At 34.7% G+C, this 19,902-nt stretch overlaps 1 protein-coding gene across 5 annotated transcripts in view; it reads right to left on the bottom strand.

The window, feature by feature from the left end:
* The window catches only part of LOC142978036 (uncharacterized), a 57,124-nt gene that overhangs the window by 4,211 nt on the left and 33,011 nt on the right, over positions 1–19,902 (bottom strand). Inside the window, exon 1 of one of the 5 annotated variants that reach the window (XM_076122261.1) lies at positions 11,797–12,038. The exons of the other annotated variants lie outside the window; for them this stretch is intronic. The gene's annotated coding sequence lies outside the window, so the exon portion shown is untranslated. Of the gene's footprint in view, positions 1–11,796; positions 12,039–19,902 lie in introns of those variants that run through there. 5 annotated transcript variants of the gene reach the window in all.

The raw sequence follows: 19,902 nt of genomic DNA, 5'->3' as shown, positions 1-19,902 counted from the left end.
ATATAATCTAAAGATTTACTCACATACTGATTGAGGTCTCGATCGTCCATTATCGTAAGCCAAGACATCCATATGATAAAAAGAAAACGCCATTGGATTTGCCATTGTAAGGAAAAATTTCGTAAAACGGTTCACAATTTTGGAATATATTATGACATCACTGGTGATTTCAATAAAAAACGATACTAAATGGTTTACTCAGGTACGAAGATGACGCTCATCTCAATTTATCAATATTACTGAACTTGGGACAAAGAATTACTCAAACGTAGCAAAACAGTATCTTATCGGTTATGCCAGACGAGAGCAGATCATTGATAACAGATCATAACATTCTCAAAGAAATCTTGGCATTGAAATATTTTCGAAGATGGCCTATTGAAATCTTGACTGATTAAAGGTCGAAAGTCTAGCTATTTACGGCAGCCGCGGTAATGTACACTTCCTCTATATGCATGACAATGTCAACGTGAGGATAACCCTGTTACGATGAGGTTTTACCTTTAGATGGCTTTCCGATTATGATAATGACCGGCAGATTTAAAGCAGTGATCAGGCTACTGCAGCCCGGTAATACTTGTAAGCGGTCTTTTCGCCCACCCGCTACGAGGTAGGGCTTCAGCGCGGCGTGGTGGCGACCGTTTCGTTAAACCCATAAGATTCCTTAAACGGATTAAAACCTACACACTAGTGACACTAGCCGAGTATTGTTATTCCTACTATTGTTATTTTTTAATTACAGAAAAGTCACGGACGTTTATGTCATTGCCTATGGCGCAAAGTTATTTCGTATTTTTTGCTATCACCAGTGGCATTAGTATGTTATCCTAGCCATGCATAAATCATTGTCAGTCCTTACCAACTTATCTTATCAGTGTTTAAATGCACGGGCAAATAATTGAAAGGTTTTTGAAATCACAAAGGACAGGATATTTTTTTATAACTTACGTATTAATTTACCCGCTTGTAGTGCTTAAGGGAAAATACGTGGCAATTTAATAGTTCCAATCATCCAATCACAAAATTATCTGTATAAAAGTAAAAAACGATTTGTAAACAATAAGGTAAGTTAACCTACGTAAATACTATTATATAATGTGTCAGACAAATTGTGCATTTTCCTCTAACAATCTCTTGCCGATTAAAATTGAGCATTGAGTCATACTCTTTGAGTCATACAAAATTAAATGAATCTTAACTTTTTATTGCAATCCGAAACTACGTCGGAGACGTCCTGTGGCCACGTACTCTCGCAAAAAGTTCGAACAAAAAAGGATATTGATTATGTAGTTTCAATGTGAATTTTATCATTCCCACGGTGTAGCCGACAACTTAGTTATCGACCGCGATTGCTTCGCAAAACGCCTGGTCATCGAAGTAACATGATATACTTTGCAAATTGCTTGTCTACGACATATGACATTGATTCTAGTTGCTTATATCAAGGTAGCTATTTGTAGTATTATTATCGATTGTGTGTTATATAACGAGTGCTTTATAATTGTTGAGTGACAAACAAGTGGCACTAAAAAGGAACTTGTTTACACAGGAGAATCAATATAGTAAATGACAAATACATATATGGAAAATTGATTGATTGAATTTTTCCATTAGTACACACTCAATTATATGGTTTGGAACTGGAACGGGTCAATAGGCTTACCTACTTATACTAGAGTTATTGATGAAAAGGCCCCGTAGGAGTTCGTAGACCAGACACCGATGACAAATATTCAGGTTTAAAAATGGCCGTTTGTAGAGGAAGTTTAAGATGTTCATATTATTATGTATTTATGTCACTTGAATAATTGCAATACGTATTTATAGTGGCCAATGATCCGTGTTTGAGACCTGTTTATAAAGGTCAATCATTAATATTGTAAGAATTTTTATTCCTTCAATGTCCTTCAAACCATGTACCGGTATCATAAGATCTTTCTCGATGTTGACTGACCGTTGAACTAACAAACATGTTATTTCAGTGAATATTTACGTACTCATATTTTATTTGTTTTATTTTTGTGTCGTCGTATGTGTAATCGTTAATTGTCAAGACAACCTAGCATTTTACTACGTGGAGATCATTGATTATCCAAAAACCATTAAAATACGAGCTCATAATTAAAAAAAATCTGATTGAGTTTCTAGTCGACAACAAAAAAAAAAGATTAATAGCGCGTACTAAAACACGCAATGGTTTAACTGACAGTCGATGATTTGTGTCGTAAAAAATGATTTGAGAAGCAATGGTACATTTTATTCTGGAAACCAGGTCCGCGGTCGACAGTGACCGCAAAGTTCACTGAACCAATACGAAAAAAGTCGACTATTTTAAAACAACCTACTGAACACGAACACAGATAGTTAGTTACCACGTTTTTGGCTCAACAAACCAATAACAATTCTTGAAATATCGCCATGTTTTCTTTGTTTTATTTCGATAACCTTCAAACATTGCAATTTCTTCACAACAATCAACAATCAACTAAGAAATAAACTTTAACGCGAGATTTTAAGTTGTTTACGCCAGAATGAGGAAGGATTTAAAAAATAATTTGGTACACAACTAATTACGTCCGTCGGTCTCTATCATTATGTATGTCTATAAATCAAAGTTTGTCAGTTTATTTCCTGATTATATGCCAAAGCCGGTGATAAATACGACTATAATATGTCGCTTCGACTTATTAATAAATATAGAGCAGCGTTGTTATGATTTATGAAACTGAAATCAAACCGTGAAAATGTAACACTAAAAATAATACCCCCAAACTGACAATGAATATTTGATAGCCCTGTAAAACATGTAGGCACGCAATCACATTCAGCACAGGATAAATATTTTGTATGGCTTTCAGTTGTTTGTTTCTAGTGTACGATAATTTGTGTCAAAAAAAATAACTAATCTTTTTATCTTTATTGAGTAACAAACAAATAAATTCTAACAGAATATTTATTTCGTCTAATAAACTATTTGTTTCCCTGGCGTATTGAGTTCAAGAGTCGCTGAACTTCTCTGGTAAGTACTTTGAACTCTATATATTTCTCGTCAAGGTTTATACATCGTAGCGATAAATTAAGGATCAGGTCAACAACACGCGCCACCAATTTAACGGTCAAGGATGTGATTGATTATTATAGTCCGTAACTATTATTCCTTAACGCCTACGAAAATGAATGAACTCTATCTAGGTCTGAGGAAAAAGGATTATCAAGAGTATTCGAATCACTCTGACATACATTCGACGATGGGTATGGTAATTTAGTGAGTATAGTAGAGTCCTCTATAGGTTCGTGTTTATACCACACCAGTATAGGAATCTTACTTTTGAAGTATGTTAAACCAGTGTTGAACTGTTGATGTTATCTAACTATTGATTTATTATTATCGCTAAATCACAGACCATTTAATCCTAAAAAATCCGAATCCAAAAAAAGAAATACAAAATTATATATCATGATCGTAATGAATACAATTTCAGCTTTCACGCGAGTCAGTTCTGAAAACCGTCACGATAACGATCGTACGTGAAAATACAAACAATGAAAAAACATTGTAGCCGAACTAGCTAACACAGTTGGTGTCGTGTGGTACACCGGTGGTGTTGACAAGGCTCGTAGCCTGGCTTAACGCCACAGTATCACGTTACTGGCGACGTGTGGTCGCAGCCAGCTAATTATGTACAGCATGAATACTGCGGTCACTCGCTACTGCGCTAACTAGTACACTGTATGCGTTTTTTGAAAGGCAATTTTTCTAACATTGTTTGTTTATGTTTGTAAGGAGGAAAGAAAGAATACGAAACGTAAAATAATATAAATAGTACAATATGCGATTCTCTACAGTCGGTACTGTAGACAGTTAGATATTTGAAATGTACTGCCAAAATAGTTTGTTCGGCACGCGTTAGAGGCGCTGATCAGATTTTTATACAAAATTTCTCGATAGCTAGCTGGTTGTCGACAGTCCATAGTAGTAGAGAATCGTGTGAAGTTCTGTGGAACAATTTGTAATCCTATTGAGAAGCTTTGTCATTTTTTTATGACGAACAGAACTTCTACGTTTAAGCTATTTTCAGAAAGTATACATTTTCAATCCCTGTTTATTTGAAGGCCACAAAATAAAATTATATTATTTATTGCCTTTGTTTTTTATTCATATTCATTACGCACTACCGGTATATCAAACTAACGGTTAGTTAACTTGATACGTCAATCGTGTGCGTAGTTATATTATATCACTGAACTAATATGCAGGTACTAGGCTTTTGCCACACAAGGATATTCTTTATGAAACAAACGAGAACAATCATGAAAGACCTTAATCTCAATAGGTTTTTATTGTTCTGTCGTAAATGGAACGTGGAACTGGAAAATACCAATAAAAGCTGAGACTCTACCTAGAGTGCCTTTAATGTTCCATTTAGTGTCTTCCCAAAGAATTCGAGTTTTGAAGATTTATTGACTTAGATAAATATCCTATCCATGAAATTATTTAAGTGATCTGAGAAGGATTATCATTATTTGTCTATTAGCTTGTTAGCGTTAAACATAAAAGACAGGAGGTTCAGATTGTATTATTTCTTCTTACCTTACTCTAGAATCGTCCAAATATATCAATAGAATTTAATACCAAATCGTAGAATATTATAGTTAGTCTGTGATTTTAACCGAAGCGAATGGATAGACGCGTTTCAAATAAGTTATCCGAATTGAACACGTTTGTGATTGTTAGTCGTCACCTTGAATACACAACGTTTTAAGCATTTTATATTTTTAACGTTTCCTAAAGTAAAAGCCATAAAAAAAATATTAAATCTATTCTCAAGGATATTTTCTATTATTTGATAAGTCAAGTTATATTTCTGAACGATAACTTATGAGATAATGTTAATAATGTTTGTGTATAAAGTGTAAATATTATTATGTACTAACAACATTACGTAAGTTATCCCTTAGCATATCTACTGACATAAATATTCAATTATAAGTTACACACTTACATAACCTGTTATTATACAAAATAATAATAATATCTAAGACTTAAGCACGGCATTTAATGTTATTTACCCATACTTATGATGCCTTGACGTCAAATAAACCTCATACGATGGAAGTAATCTTGAATGCACATTGTAAACTTAATCTTTCATATTACCATGCGAAATATAGCAGTGATAACATATAAAATATTTTGCGGTATGAGTCTATTTATAAATAAGTTATATTGGAGATTGTTTTTCGAGATACCTCCGCGGTAACATGCAAACAAAACCAATAAATTTAGGAGTCGCTGTTGATAATGGAAAACTCTTGACACTTCAGATCGTTACAATATCGCGGTGGTATCGATAACCTTTTGTACAAGTTTATTATAGCTGTAATTGTATGTATATCTAGGGGTAGCCCCTCCGTCCCCTCGGGGCTATGACCGTTGTGCCCGATTTTGGGGCACCCCGTCAATGGTCATTTGAAAACTTTATCAAGTCTCGAATAAAACAGAATTTAATTTATTGTAGTTGTGTCCTCTGCAACCTTCGTAAATAATTATGCAGTCATTTTAAATATAAAATTACCTTAATAGTATATTTGAATTACTATTAAATATCTACGGTTCGTCTATTCATAATTCTAGCTTTCTGACTTTCTAAACATTCGTATGCGTGAGTATATATTATATTTTTTGGTTACTTTTAAGAAAGAAACTGTGCTTATTTATTGCCGTCAATTATTTATCTGTCATTTTCTCAAAGAAATTTGCGTGTTTTGTATACATAATGTCTCGAAAATAGAGAGATTCATTTATTATTATGATGTAACATCCATTGTGATTTAAAAAATGAAAGTGACGAACATTGGGTCAGTCGAAGTCTTGCGAATTGTAGACAAATATACTGTGGGAGTATTTTTTGTCCTACCTCTTTAACTCGACGTGTGACTACTAAGCAGTCATTATGTTCAATCACATGCTTGGTATTAATCCATTCATATGATTGTAACATTATCGTCATGTACGATTGTAGAAGACGGAACTTAACGGACATTGACTGGCAATGAAAAATTCACAAGCGATCAGAAGTTCAAGAGTTCAAAACTTTGCCCCTTTGAACTAAAATGGGAGCAATTTCAGTACGAAAATAGAGCTTAGTCGTTTGTTTAAGCAGTTGGAATAAAATAATGTGCACGACATATTGATATTATCCTTGCTGTTTTTTTCTTCTTAAACATACATCCTGCAATTGCTGACGTAGTTCGTCTGCTAGCATTTGTTGATCCGCTTAGACAGATAAGCAAACGACAGAGATTATTGTTACTTGAGCAGTTTTACGGTATTATGTTCTGTATCCTGCATGTGTGGGCGGATGTATACTCAATAAGGATCATGATTGTTTATGTGTGCGATTGTGTAATTGTTAAATCAATTTTAATGCGCACACGCACACGGAAGTTATTGACAGTTCGCTGTGATTTATGCAAATTTAGGATTCATGACATTTAGCCAAACTTATATTGATATAAATTAAACATATCTAACTCGTTCGGACATATCGACACTGTTCCAAAATTGACATCTACGAATAAATATGAAATAACACAGTTACAGTTGGTTATTTTCTCGCGTGAATCGACGCGGGAAATGGATTTTTAATGTCGCCATTGCGACAAGTTAGGTAACTGTTGTAATGTTTGATAGCGTAGTACTAACATGATATGCGTAATTTGTGGTTGATCCACGTGGTTCTAAAATTGATGAAGCTATTTTGTACCGCCCTCTACTAGAACTTTCGACGATTATGACGCTTTCCATAGAAATATTATTGACAATTCTCACAGATCGGATATTCTGTCACTTACCGATACTTTGATTTAATAATAAGATATTGAATTATAACATGATATTGTCAATAATCCACCTTGCTGATCGTGAGGCAATTGAGTTACGATGCTTACCTGAAACAAAGGAATGGGCATATTAATATTTCGTCATGCATTGCACGCAGTTTCGTAAAAAGAGATGATATAAAATGGCGTCTGACACGGCATCTTGTTCCGTACAATGGCATAGGGCAATTTGTGCGGGGTCGGTCGGTCGCAAGGGATTGTTCGCGGTCGGCGCAAGCGCACGCGCCGTGAAAATATAGCGGTGCTCTTGCGCATCCTCCGTGACTCCATTATTGTGCACGTTGTAAAAGCTTGATCCCTATCACCGTAATCTGGATTTATGTACTTGTGTACTTGGCTAGATAGTTGGGAAAATGTTTCTGCTATTGTTGCCCTTATCTTGATAAACAATGTCAATTTGCGCATCAGATGTGGTAACAGCTGCGTATATTGTATTTGTTTTTATTATGGATTTTGTTGTTTTGCAGTCTCCTGTCCCCTAATCATGATCCGGAGTTATGTATTACTCGGAAGTAGATTATTGCGTTGTATCGAATAAGAAGATAAGACTTTTTTTGTTCCATTAGTACAGTGTAAGTAGCATAAAGGTCGCAACAATCACGAGTTCTTCAACCAATATAATTTACCTAATTACCAGAATACAATCTTTATGATCAACACTCAAACAATTAAGTGATATAGATAAAGAATTCTGGAAAATGTTTTTTACAACAGATTTTAAGATTGGTATAAGATATATGTTCAGTCTAGACGCTTCTGAGCTTCTGTGGGTTGTACCTAATCTTATCTTTAGCCGGTTTATGTTGAATCAGAGCAATTGATAACTATTATTGCTTATTGAAGAGTGTACAGGTATGCACTACGTAGCACTCACTGCTTGAGTGTTTCATCATCTTTACGTTAATTTCCTCATACACGAAGGTTCTTTACCTAACTACCGAAAGCACTTATATTGACTAGAGGTACCTATAAATATTTCGAATATAAATGATTCGCCTTCAAGGCGTTGTGTATGTTTCTAGTATTAACAAAAGATGATAAATTAAAAACCTTTCTAGTAGAACTTTTGTATGATGGTGTTTATTCAGCTTGTGACCTTCTACATTTGCGTCGTGTCGCAACGAAACGACACCCATACATCGATACCATATAATCGTTGTTTCCTACGTGGCTTTCAATACTAACAAACCTCATGATTCTACTGTAAGCACAGTTAGCACAGCTGTATAGTTGAAACAAAATATAATTAAGCGCCGTTAACACACAATCGTTTTAAATTATTATGAATGTCTCATGAAACAACTCATGTGTATTCATTGAGTATTTCAATTCATAACTTTAGTAAGAATACATATGTACATGTGTATGAAAATAGGAATACGGAACGACATATCTTTTGTATTAACTTAATATATACGTAGTGAAACCGATCGTTGACGTGTTTCAGTGACTTAAATCTGATGGAAGGCGTGTGTCGAGCCGTTGACCTTTCGACCCGGAAACGGCACGCCGCCTTAACCTTCGCTGTGATCGCAAGCTCCACTGACTGTAAGCCTTTTACTGCATCGAGCGTGCACACAGCTCCAACTACTCAGTAAGCACTACCAACTATACTCAGTTTTAATTTCTGTGGAACTAAATAGTGAACGTGCTTCCGAGCACACCGACATATTATGCATACATTCTTACACGTTTTCAAATAGCACATTATTTTGACTGGAGCCGCGTGGAGTCACTCAAAACGCCGTCCCCTCAAGCAACTTTGTATACTAAAAATTGTAAAACAAAATGTGTTTCTGGCTACTTTCTCGTAACAAGCGCGAGTAGTATATTATCTTAGAAGTGGAGTCGGGAAACTTTGCACTAAAGTGTTGTGGTTACGCGACAACTTATCTTATAATGGCCACGGGCACTCCGCTTTCAGTGTCCGTTGAGAATATCAATGGCGTCATAAGCATAATGGATTTAGTCTTCTGCACGCGTCTCGGGTACCCATAAATGGGGCCTCACTTTCACTTGAATTATGATGTCCTCCTTTTAAGGATGCGTTGTACCGCAATTTGTAAAAAATAAATAGATATTCTAGTCAAAACGTGCGAAATATTCACACGATTTTGGGCCAGTGGGCTATTAGAGTAGTGCAATTATAAACGTCTGTGAACATTCAACAATCACACTATTTCTTTCTTATCGCTATTAAAATGGTAATGTCCAATTTCTATGCAGTGTAACACAAATGAGTCACTATTAGCTATCTACTATACGCAATCTCTCTTTTCTTATCCTTGTAAACTGAAATGTTATATGTCAGTAATATAACATTATTCCTGAATTGTAAATAAATTATGTGTAACTGAAGTTAGTTTTTAGTAATTTTAGTACTTATCACAAAAAGTTGACAGAGATATTGATCGGTATAAAAACACGCCGATTTTCTGCGGCGGATGCTGTAAAAATAGATTAAATCTGTTGGGTGGCAGTTTTTGTTGAGCCGATTAGATTGAAGGTGAATAAAATTACTTTGACGGAGAGTGTTGCGGCGGCAAATTAACTTTGATTACTGTAACGTCCCTCCAATTTATCAGGATTTGTTTTTCATATATACTTTATGGGCTTTTCGTGTTTTCCAACAAGGGCAAGGAATTCTTAGAACCGGTAATTGCGAGTTATCAGAAGTCAATCATTCGTGATGCCTTTTAATTGTGATTTATTAGATTTTTCTGAAACTACTTATTTTCCTTGATGTTATAACTTTTTCCTTTAATGTAGAAGTATTTTCCTCAAAAAATCATTGCAATATTTCCCATTTTTTCATTCGCGCATTTGTTGATAATCTAGACAGTGTCTATGGCATATGACAACATTTTCAGACTACTGTTTAACGGTAAAAATCCAGGTCTTAATGAACGTTTATATATTTTTTTTAAGGAATATGATTATTTTCTTAATATGGTAAGCTGAAATATTGTAATCACGTTAATTGTTCGGATCTCAACCTCCCTCATATTTTTTCGGAAATTTAAATGATTAACTTAATTTATTGAATAGACACTTCGTTAATCCATTAACAAAGTATACATAACTTTTTTTTTTTTTTTTTTAATAACCCATATCTGTCCCACTGCAGGGCAAGGGTCTCCTCCCAAACGAGGGGGAGGGGTTAGGCCTTGAGTCCACCACGCTGGCCAAGTGCGGGTTGGGGACTTTGCATGCCCTCAATAAATGTATTAAACAAATTTTAGGCATGCAAGGTTTCCTCACGATGTTTTCCTTCACCGTTAGAGCAAGTGATAATTATTTCTAATACACACATAACTTCGAAAAGTCATTGGTGTGTTGCCTCGGATTCGAACCTGCAACCACTTGCGTGGGAGGTGCCAACTTAAACCACTCGGCTATCACTGCTATATACATAACTAGGTGTATATAATTATTTAATGACTTCAGACGATTCAAGAGCTCTAGGAAGAGAGATATGACTCATAGCTCTTGGTTGTATTCAGTAAATTATTGCATTGGTACAACCGGCGGCATCGCTCGCAATCGCCCTATATCCTGCAGCGCGCCAAGGCAAACTTTCCTTTAACCATTGTTTCAACATCTAAGCATAAAACTTTTAAGATGAAATGTTTCCAAATTAACTACTCTGCGTTACGAATAAATGAATGGAACTGTCGAGAACTCGTAAAAAAAACTGAGTAAACAGTCTATTTGGAGGCGCGCCAAAATATCGTATGTCCACACATTCGCAAAAATCATTAACATAATGTAAATAAAAAATGTTTAACTATCCGAGCTATTGTTCGAAAATGTGCTAAACTTGTGTTTCGTGCCTTATCGTTATACTTAAACAACTTATACACAACCTGGGTTCGTTTGTTGCATAAGTGCAGAACAATAAACTGTAAGCAAGTTATTGCGTAACTTGTGATTTTGTTTTGGTTTTCGCAGCGATTGAAGTGTGCTTCTATACTTTATGACCACTGATAACGGGTGCAAAAGATTCAAATTGTAATTGTACACATTTTCTATTTTGAAAATCTCAAATAAGCAGTGTGAAAATTAAGGCTTCCTTTATAGGCATTTTGGAGAGGACGGATTCGAATATAGATGCTCGTAGAAGTGTTAATTATAAAACAAAGTTGCTGGTACCATGACAATGTGACACGGCAGTTGGGCGAATATTTAATATTTACAACTAAAATGGAATCACAATTAACTCTACATAGTAACTAACTACCAGAACGTTCCTTTTTGGCATCATTTGTGTTCCATTTGTCTCGATGTGCCTACGTATGTTGATCATTACCATATTTAGGCTGAGAAACAAAAGCTTCAACATGATAATGATCGCAACTGTTATGGTTTAAAGGGAGAATGACTAGGGATCAACATTATTGTAATTTGATGTTGCACAACAAATGTAGGTAATGGGGTAGACTAGATCCGTGATCGCGTAGAATTGACCGTTATTTAAATATTACCGGATCACGAGCCAAGTTGTGGGTGAGATTTTTACAATAGCGTACATGAATCATGTTGTGTTCTAAGAAACATTAAGCAGAGTAGCAAGAAAACCGGTAGACGTAACGAATGTTGGACAATCCTGCGATCAAATACTTATAAACAATACCTATTCGAATAAATCTAATACTCATCTATCCTATAATATAGAAACCCCGAGAAAAAAGATACCTTATGAGCTTGAGTCAACTATCCTAATTCAGTGTTGAATAATCTTATTAGCTAACCAATTAATGGTCATCACCTCATTGTAGATTCAATTAGTGGTCAATACGAATGATATTTTAGTAAAATTTATATGAATAACGATATTTAAAACGAGGCAGTCTAGAACATACAGAATCAATAAAAAGTAAAACCAAAAAATACCTGTTGCTGTTAAAAATAAGTTGAGATCCAAAACCGGTAATGCTCTTCACAATCACAAACACTTCACTCAAGAACTGTGATGATGTCAATTTCAAAATAACTGCCGGCGAAATATTGAATAACTAATATAACGATATGTAGGTAAGTAGTTAAGCACTTAAGTTCAGTCAGTTATCAGTAAATGCAATGATAACGAGTGTAGACGTTGACGGCGACCGGTTGTGACGAGGCGCGGTATACGTATGGAGGCGTGTGCCATCTACCACCACATTTGTACGAGCGACAGCTGGCAATGAGCTGTGACGTAGCCGCCTGGCCGCTACGAGCCGCGCACCACATGACGCATTGTCACCCCAACTTACGATTCATTACGTCACATTTTTGGAAGTCTTATATTCAACTGGACAATTATATCAATTACTGACCTTTACATAAGTAATTTATCAGCCATGCGCCTAATTAGTAATTATTATCTGTGTTAACTACTTACGTATTATTATCATAATATTTGTGTGTGGCATAGCCCGCATAGCGCTCTTAATAACATTAGTTACAGCCGTCATACAGGTACAAATTAAACGTGAAAAATCGTCTTAATACGGACGCACATTATTTACCATAAAATGTATTAGTTATAATTTATTTATAGACATCGTACAAATATATAGTTATAATTCTGTTTTAAGAATGAAAATAAATCTAAACATAGGTATATACATTCATACAAGGGTCGATACTTCCATCTTCAAATAACTTTTCTCGAAAAATAAATATATTTTGATGATATTAAGAAAATATCTAAATTTTTACGTAAATAGATTGTGTGATATAAATAGTAATATGACGAATATTAAATCTCCTAAACTATGTAACTGGAAAAGATGTTTCATATGTTTATATTTTGTAATACTTTAGCGTCAATGGGATTTCCCGTATACTATGTTAAGGTTAAACCAATTTTAATGATAACTTTTATCTCAGTGTGCGGGGGAATTATAGCAAGATCGTAATTTTCTTCGAGTCTCGAGAATCCTTCATGCTGTTGGTCACGTATACGATACTCCTACAAGCATATAATATAGTATAGTATAGTACAGCATACCTGGTGTAAATTACATGTCTCATATGTTTAATACTAGGAAAATAACGTATTTTTTTCACTTAGTCCTGTTTTTCCAGATAGGTTTACCTCTTAGGTCTTGGATTGAAGAGTATTGCCTGCATTTATGTTAAGCGTATTTTTCTAAATTAAATGGCATTATCCATGCACTTAATCGCCGGAATGCTACTAACGATTACCTAAGATATCTAATAGAATATTCTAATAACACATTAGCCAAATTGGAACCTAAAATTACCACCATTTCGTTCGTACCTCCCGTTTGTATGAGTAAGTAAGAACATACTTTTTACTTCTGTCACTTTCAAAAATATAATCGCGCGATATTAACTTCGTATCAGCGTCATGTGATAGAAAGTTATGAGCTGGGGTATGACTAGTACGTTCTATGACGTCATCAGCCCATGCGCCAGTGCTGACCACGAAACTCCAATACTAATAGGAATTGGTATAAGGAACACGAGAATCCTAAAGTTGAAGTAAATAAGGTACGTAGTCTTGTAGACTTCGAAAGAATCCTGCGGTATTAAACGAGCATATCATCCAAGAGACTTGTAAAAAGTAGCTTCAAAAACGTTACGACATTGTAAGTTAAGTTTTCCTATTCAATCTGCCGTTAATAACTTAATAAGATCTATATTTTTACGTATGACCTCATTGGCTAGTAATCAGGCGTCTTTGTATTAGGTGATTATGCATAATAATGACGATTATGAGGTTGTTTTCCTGTTTATGTAACTTATACAAAGGTTTACTCAGTGGGTTTTCAATACTTTAGTTTTTATTCAATGGACGTAAAGAAATATTTTTCCGTAAAAATGTCATACATATTATCCCCATGTCTTGCAACATTTTTAAGGAAAAGTCAACAAATCTATACATTATTTCTCAAGAATTTAAAAACACCGATTCGGAAGAATTTGTGATGTCTAGTCTCAACAAATTCACGGTCATATTGAATTGCCAAATAACTAGATTTATAATATTTCTACCTATCCTTTTAGGGTATTAAACGTGAATAATTTAGTATTTTGACTTTTTCGTGATAATTAATAAGGCAATGTGTTTTTTAATATTGCGTAATAACAATAACGATTTTAAGATTTCACCAAAACATATTTTGTCGTACCCACAGTAAGAGAACCGGTTCCTGTAATGGTAAAACGATAATCAAATTCGAGTTCAAAAAATGTGGTTTCCCAAACTACTGTTCCGAGTCATTGAGGAAAATATTTTTTAACTAGCTGACCCGCGCAACTTCGCTTGCGTCACATTAGAGAGAATGGGTCAGAATTTTCCACGTTTTTATAACACTTTTTACTGTTACTCTGCTCCTATTGGTCGTAGCGTGATGATATAAAATATGCTTTTTTTCACAAAAATATTCTCAAAATTATTTATATCTCCTAACATAACGAAGTCGCGCTAAGGCATATCCGTCATTAAAACAGTTGCCATGACAACGGAATTTTGTTGATTCAATTGTCATTATAAATTGATTATTCGCGACTTAGTTCGCCACCTTAATTTTCCCGGAAAATGCGTCATTTTCCCGGGGTAAAAAGTAGCCTTTGTCCTTTCTCGGGTATCAAAATATCTCCATACCAAATTTCATGCAAATTGGTTCAGTAGTTTAGGCGTGATTGAGTAGCAGACAGACAGACAGACAGACAGACAGACAGACAGACAGACAGACAGAGTTACTTTCGCATTTATAATATTAGTATGGATATGAAACGTTGTAGATATTCTCGGAAGAGGCTTGTCTTAGTTATCCTTGGTGTTAATGGTCAGGTTCATTGCGAGATTTTCATCCCAGATTGAGTTTAATTAACTGTAACGTCCGTAGCCTCGTGACATTCGGTAGAGTTCATATTTATATAAATTAAAGCCACTTAAATCTTACTTTTGATCTCTCATCTGGGAGTAAAAATATTCTTATTGGTGGATGCAATCGTAAGCATTCCTAAGTCGATCTGTCTGTGATACTTTCGCAGCTAAGCAGCTAAATCGATTTATATGATTTTCGTCGTAGTGTTATTATAATGATAGGGGAAACATCCGCTTACCTTCTGGCCTCATAAATATTGACTATAACATTATTGTGTTTTGCTTTGCTTATTTACATTAAGATTTAGATTAATAAAAGCATCTTCTACGCGTAATATACTTACATGGAAGAATACATAGAATAAACGTGTTTTGAAAATAAGGAGCAATTTGAGTCCAGCCGTAAATATTTGCTTTCATCATCGTCATCTTACGTTTTGATAAAAGCAGAACAACAGCATGTGAGTCATTCGTGAAATACACGCGTTCATGCACTTATAAGGTACAATAATCTGGTGGAACTAATTCTGATTTCTACAGTTTGAAACGTAATAACTAGTTTTTATAATATTCGCTGGCTTTACTTTATTTGATTATCCTTGTTTGATATCTAGCCTTAACAATATTGTTATTTGTTTAATATTTTATGTACACCATCGCATCGTAATGTTACAAATTTGATATGCGCAGATCTTCTTAATATGTATGGCTATCTGTGCTCTGCATTGCGAACTAATGAAATAAGGAAAATCATCTTATTCAACATCGTATAAATTAAAGATAATTGCTTTGCTACTCAGATGGTACGCGTTGGCTAGATCCTAACAAAATAAATTAGATTGAAGCATACACGCGTGGAGTATTTCCTAATAATGCAAACAGTATCTCGCTAATTCTTTGCTATGTTAGAAGGCAAATATTATACATTATATAAACTATTTTTAAAGAATCGGAATGCGTAGCGTGGGATGTTACGATGGCCAGAAAACCTGGTCAAGGCGACGGGGAGCATTGAATGCAAGCGATCAAATATGATAGCGATATACATATTATTAAAGAAAAAATGTACATATATAAAGTTTACGCATAGGTTGTTGAAATGTTCCTTAAAGTAATGCTGAATTGTAATGCTACCACAAACAGTATACCAAATAGAGACCTGTCTGAATATCTTCAAATAAACAACGCGTATTCAACTATAAACAAACATTTATAGATACGAAACCCACTCAATAGCTGCACTTGTTTTGGTCAAACATTCATATCTGCTTCGTACCACAATGAACGTCAACACATTCTTAAATTATTGTTTGTATAGTAATTAGTGGCTTGTGATGGCGACAGCGATGGGAATAAAAGTATTTACGTAATAGGTAACGGGTATTCCAGTCTGTATTGACTTTTATGATGTTTCTAGAACCCAAATTGACTTCCAACATTCAAGTATAATTCTGATTAATTTCGGTGTTGCTTTTCTTTGAGTCATGATCGCCGTGTTGGTGGACTTTGTAGGGAAATGCTAATGTTCCTAGTCTAAATGACAGTGTTGTATCCATCCAGGTAAAAGTGGCAGTCGTAACTGACTTGGCACGATAATCACATGGAAACTTCTAGCTTCTACATAAAGGCGAGTAACGCAATCCAAAAATGATAAGAGGAGTATCATTATGGGCACTTGGAGCAGCTACAATGAGATATTTGTTGTGTTAATACGTGAGACACACCTACAGATGCTGTGCGCCGTCCAACTCGGGCTCGTCTCTATTTCTGACCGGTGTTAATGACTTCATACAGATACACTCGCCAGTTGACATTTAGGTCATTCTATTATGGTTTTATGTTGTTTTTCTCTTTCTTTTTTATAACAAATATGAGGTTAAAGCCCCCCACACGAATTAGCGAGTTTACGTCGATGTCAAAGTCAATATGCAAATACGTTTCAATTTTCTCGCGCCGAGTAAAGCATTTTGGAAGTATCATTCTACTTGGAAATCGGTGCTAATGGAAATGCGGCTATAAAAATTGCAGGTAGGTGTCTAACTTTTGTGGTTGGTGATAGAAAGAGCGTATTGTTGCTTGAGTTTGTTCCGCTGACCCAGTTTTATGGAAATAAAATAATTTATCAATAAACAAAATGCAGCAAGGAACTACATATCTCTAGTTCATATGACAAGTCAAACTTATCAACAGATAGCTAGTCGCAAGAGTAACAGCAGTGGACTGCATTAGATTGTTCAGTTTTGGGTTGAAATGAAATGAAAATTGTAGATTGGATTGAAGAAATACAAATAACCTAGTTAACAGGTCGAGAGGGCAATAGGAATATGTATAGTAATTCGCTTAATATTCTAGATATTATAAGTATAGATAATGTCATATAAATACCGGGCATTCACCAAAATTTGTCCGAATAGGCATTATCTTAGTCTAACCATCTTTGATCCTAGTTTAGTAGATTCCGGATAGTACCAGTAAAGATATACAAAGTAGTGTACAATATTTATGTGCTAGATAAGGTCGGCCCACGTGAATCGCTTGCAGCAAATCGTGGGAGTCATTAAGATCTCATAATTCAACTTTAATATGAAAATGAGGTTGAAGATTGAATTGAGAACACGAATATGAATGTAATTGGTGTTTGATATGCGAAAGTGAATGACTACATATAATGCCGTACAGATCACAGATTAGAAAGAGGATCTAATAATTGAGCTGTCAAATATTGACCTTATAATGGCCGGGTCGACGTGTAGTTAGCGCGCCATTAAAAGACGTACAGCACCTACAAATATACATTTTACAATTTATATATACTTTTCATTAGTATGATAATCACGTATCAACTGGATACTTGAATTTCTAGTTATTCTACGTATTGGAATTGCTAGTATGATATCGGCACTGAACGTCATGATAGGAACAAGTTTCACTAACATAACTTACGTTCCAAACACTAAGTAGTATCATCAGCTGTTGGAAGTAAGCCACAAAATCAATGAACTATTTGGTGAGTTGAAAGCCAACTGTTCGGGAAACCGCAATCGAAATTTCGTTAAAATACGTAGAGGAGAAAATGTGGCTGTTTTCAAGAGATTAGCATATCAATTGCTGTTCGTTTAGCTACATTGGTTAAAGAAAAAAACTATGGTTACTTATTGCACAACCTTTGTATATTAATTAATTCTTATGTAGTAGAAATCTGTTGACACACGTGCAGATTTCACCCGTGGCCATTCGCGTTGCGTGTACTAAGAATTAATGGTAAAAGAACAATGCGTGTTTAACGGCCAGACTCTGTCCACGCAAACATTATGAACTTACGTAGGGAAATAGAATCCAGTTACGTCTAGTTACTACAGCCATTGTTGGAGAACAGCCCATATTCTGATGATATAATACTCAGTGAGTGCGTGTAAACCAAAAACCATTACAAAGAAAAGCCACAAGTAATTATTCCTTCATTTTGTTATTCCAGCCTTTTATATAATTGAAATCGGTGTTTATATTGGTTGATTCTGAGTTACCTAATTCGTAGATCTGATAGATATCTAAATGACGAGCATGAACTGTGAAGTTAAAAATTAACAAGTTTTTGACAGTTGACTCTAATCCCACAATCCACAAAGAAATTGTACTGTGTCACTTTCCCAATACCTGAATTAGAATGTCTAAAATGTACTCAATTAAAGTACAGTTAACCTTTAAGTAATTAACATTGGGCTGTCGGTCACGTAACGACAGGGAGATTCTTTCACCCACGTCTGTCTGTCTATAGCTGAATGTGAGACGTCAGGTCAATCGATAGCATGTCTCATTAAAAATGTATGCATAAAGTGGAGTAATCCATCGATCACTTGTTTGACTCCCGGCATTTGCATGATGTATGGGTAATGGTAGTAACTTGTGTAGAAGCACGAACGACAGACGCATTAACACGTCAATGTGTTTCTTTTACTTAGACGTTAAAAGCACGGCATTTAAAATCATAGTTATAGTGATTTTTATCACGCTTTTATGTACAATATATAGACTGAAATTATTTAGGTTCAGTTGTTCCTGTTTATTTCAATTTTCATTTGGACATTCCAAGTTAAGTTTTATCCTACTAATGAACAAAACACAAATCTATTAGTTTAGTATTCCAACAATAAATAAACTTATATGTTCTTATTTTTTTATGTAAAATTCCGAATGTGGTTATGCTAATGATATACTTAAATATCCATTAGTATATAGACAAGTACTATACTTATGCGAATACAAATTACTTCTTAAACGCTGATTAATTTAATTAGCTTCACACAATGAAGCCGTATACCAGTATTATACAACAAAGGATTTAAGTGACAGTAAATTATAATATTGTTTTAATGATCCGTTACCACGCGACGTTATCAGTACGATGTGTGATTGCACGAAATACAATAAATTAACTACACGCAAACATTGAGTTTTTTAATAATCGCGACTTTTCATCGGGAGATTATATTGGGCCATGGCACATGAAACTATAAAAGACTTTTATTTGTTTACTGCACGTATATATGAACCATATGAACTATTAGAGTGATTGTTACTTTAATTACATTAATTATATTGTACATATTCTTGTTGAAGATCTACGTAGGTACTGCAAAGTAAAACAACGAATACTGCTCTACATTCTAATAAAAGCACATCCATGAACTCAGGTTTACAGATGAAAATACAATATCTTCAAGTAAAGTAGGTTGTATTTTGCCGTTGGTCTTTATTCGCATGATAAAAGGTACAAATAAAATGGCTGAATGCAATAAAAAACGTAGTATGCCTAAGAATAGGAAGTATTTCGACAATAGTTACCACCCAAAAACCGCAACGTATTTGAAGGTTGCATGTATAGCTACAAGAAGGTAAGGTCGTATATCGTAAGTAGTTATTATGTGACATTGTCATTCATTAACTATTACTATGCATGTATTCTTTGTGCTAAAAAAATTCATGAAACATGTTTTCTCGTTGCATGTCAATATCTTCCAGTTTTTTGTAGTTTAAACGTTTATCCCGCTAAGTAATAAAACAACTAACGTAATATTTTTTCCGTTTTACTTTCGACCTTAATCGTACGCACAGTTAAAAAGAAAAAATAGAAAGTTGTGCAAAAAAATGATGATGGC

This window comes from Anticarsia gemmatalis, chromosome 13 (genome assembly GCF_050436995.1).
Source record: "Anticarsia gemmatalis isolate Benzon Research Colony breed Stoneville strain chromosome 13, ilAntGemm2 primary, whole genome shotgun sequence".
NCBI classification, from domain to species: Eukaryota; Metazoa; Arthropoda; class Insecta; order Lepidoptera; family Erebidae; genus Anticarsia; species Anticarsia gemmatalis.
This window is presented reverse-complemented; position numbering and strand designations above follow the sequence as displayed.